Raw genomic sequence first — 3,031 nt, forward strand, 5'->3', positions numbered from 1 at the left:
TGATCTGAAACACACCCAAGGCCCTCGGGACCCCGTCCAATCACACCAACTTGTCCTAAAGCATGACACGAACTTGCTCGAGGCCTCAAATCATATCAAACAACCTCGAAATCATGAATCGTACCCAATTCAAGATTAATGAACTTTAGAACTTCAAACTTCTACATTCGATGCCGAAATCGATCAAATCACGTCCGATTGACCTCAAATTTTGCACACAAGTCACAATCGACATTACGGACCTACTTCAACTTCCGGAATCAGAATCCGACCCTGATATCAAAAAGTCCACTTCCAATCAAACTTCTCAAAAACCTTCAAATTTCTAACTTTCTCCAAATGACGCCAAAATGACCTACGGACCTCCGAATCCACTTCCGGGCGCGCTCCCAATACTAGAATCACCATGCGGATCTATTCCCAGGATCCAAATCCCATACGGACATCGATAATATTGAAATGCACTGCAACCCAAATTTATGAAATTCCTCCCAAAATACTAACTTCCACAATAGGCGCTGAAATGCTCCCGGGTCATCCAAAACCCGATCAGGACATATGCCCAAGTCCAAAATCATCATACGAACCTGTTGGAACCTTCAAATCCCGATTACGAGGTCGTTTACTCAAAATCAACCTTTAGTCAATTCTTTCAACTTAAAGCTTTCAAAATGAGAATTTTCTTTCCAAATCAACTCCGAACTTCCCGAAATTCAAATTCGACCATGCGTGCAAGTCATAATGCCTGAAGTGAAGCTACTGATGGCCTCAAACTGCCGAACGACGCGCTAGAGCTCAAAACAACCGGTCGGGTCATTACACATTTCTTCACTAGGCTCGATCTTTGTTAGACACACATCTTCTTTTAACTCTGCTGGATGTATAAGTTTTGAAAACATAGTTTATGTGCCTTCAAATTTGAAAAATTCCTGCATAAATAGATCTTTGGTATGTTATACTAGTTACTTCAGTCGGCTAGTGATGCTTCAATAGTTCAATAAATATTAGGAGAAGAAGACAGTAAACTCTTATTAGGAAATGATGTGCATCAGGCTTTCCAGATTGATGATATACGTTCTTTTTGAATTTTCCTTTAGTTATTTCTAACTTTTGGTTTTTTATAATAGATCTTACATTTAATGAATATACTAAAATTTATAGTATTTTTGGTAGAATTCTACAAATCAATGGCACCAGGCGGACGTGTCTCTAGACAAGCCACAGTTACAGGTGCTTCTACTCAAGCAAGCCGATCATCTGATCCATCAAATAGTAATAATCCTACTCCTAGTACAGGTAATACGTACCTTTTATTATATTGACTAGGAGTGTATCTATTAGTTATTGTTCTCCTTTTTTCTGATGCTTATTGCTCATTGTTGTCAGTATACTCCTATTTTTTGTTGTTTATTCTTATGGATCCCTTTTTTGCTTGTTCTGTGCATTCCATGTTATTTTTCTATATGCAGCAAGTATATCCCGCACTTTCTAATTCAGACATTTGGTAGTACTGTTTTTACTGAAACCTTTCTGTATAATTGAAGTAATTTCTTATGGTTGGGTCAATTCCGTTGCAATTCGAAGGTATACTGGGGATTTTCATTTCTTTGGAAGTCATTATGTGATAAATTACATTGCACCCATTCTTTCTTATTGGTTTTAGTAGATATTAAGGGTAGCCAAGAACTTACACCTACTGCAATATTATTCTTGAGTTTATCTTTATAAAACAAACGGATTGTGTTTAAAAGAGGGGATGTAACAAAGTTTCTGATTGTCGCCCAATAAGAAGTTGCAACAAACTCTTACTTTCCCAATTGGAAAGAAATAGCTATCTTTATATTTCAGCATCTAGGATTCTTTTGTGTTCAAGTTGGAACCAAATATATTAACATTTGAAACGTTCCCCAAATATATTAACAATTGAAACATTCATTAATGTTAAACCTGTAACAATAAGAGTTTTCATTTGTAGCATAGCAATTAATTACTAATATATATATATACATGGTTACCATTTTTGAATATTAGCCAGTATTTTGAACTGACTTTTACTTTTTAAAGTCAGATGATTCAACTAGAATCAGGAAAGGTCGTGGAAGGACAATGGGAAAAGGTCTTGAGAAAATGAAGAAGTTTAAAGGAAAAAGGATGGTTATAGACATCCCAGTTGGTAAAGGAAGGCCAGTTGAGGCAATTCCATCGGCAAAGATATCAAATGAGATAGGAATTATTTCTCACAATTTTCTTTTGCTTCCAAATAAGTGGAAGGAACTCACAATAGAGGATAAGGATTCAACATTAATTAGAAGCCATGTAAGGATTCTATATATTGGTAAATTTTATTACATTGTAAATATGTTAGTTTTTAATCTTTTATGAGCAAAGAAAATTTTGATTATTTTGTGAGGATCTTCAAAACTTCTCATTTTGCAGGAGAATTTTGAAATTAACTTGGACGAGCATTACACCAAAGATAGTTGTGAGGATATTCTGAAAAATAAAAGCCGACAATGGCGCTACAAATTAAAAAGCTATTTGAAAGTGCAAGCTCCGAGGAAGAGGCTCGTAAAATTGAAGTGACAGAGTTGACCCCAAAAAATTGGAATAGGCTCGGTGACATGTGGGCGAATCCAGAGCATAAGGTAATTTCTATTCATATTTGTCTCCTTGTAATTTTTTCTAGCAAACAACATTCACGATTTCTCAAAGAAAAAGGTAATTTAAGTAATTAAGTATACGAACAAACAAAATATACAGAAGATATTTTCAGTAACATGTTTTTCTCTACTTTGTAGCTGCAACATTCATTCATGGATGATATGGTTACATTGATATGAGTAGACCCTTCAAAAGTCTGCATTTACATAAGATAAAAATAAGAGTGAGAAAATAAACTGGAAGTAAAAAAAAAAGAGAAAAAAGGATCCTTAAAATGCCTCTGTAAAATGCAACCTTTGAGAAGAGCTTGATGAGGTTCTTTTGTTTCTGTCCACTCAGAATTCATATTTGCGTCATTATAGTTTTATTT

General features: G+C 35.0%; 1 long non-coding RNA gene across 1 annotated transcript; it reads left to right on the forward strand.

Annotated features, from left to right (window-relative positions):
- LOC109228199 lies at positions 1,233–2,121 on the forward strand. The gene is made up of 2 exons (XR_002068331.1): positions 1,233–1,296; positions 2,069–2,121. It is a non-coding gene; the product is annotated as an uncharacterized LOC109228199 (long non-coding RNA).

Source organism: Nicotiana attenuata, chromosome 6, assembly GCF_001879085.1.
Source record: "Nicotiana attenuata strain UT chromosome 6, NIATTr2, whole genome shotgun sequence".
Classification (NCBI taxonomy): Eukaryota; Viridiplantae; Streptophyta; class Magnoliopsida; order Solanales; family Solanaceae; genus Nicotiana; species Nicotiana attenuata.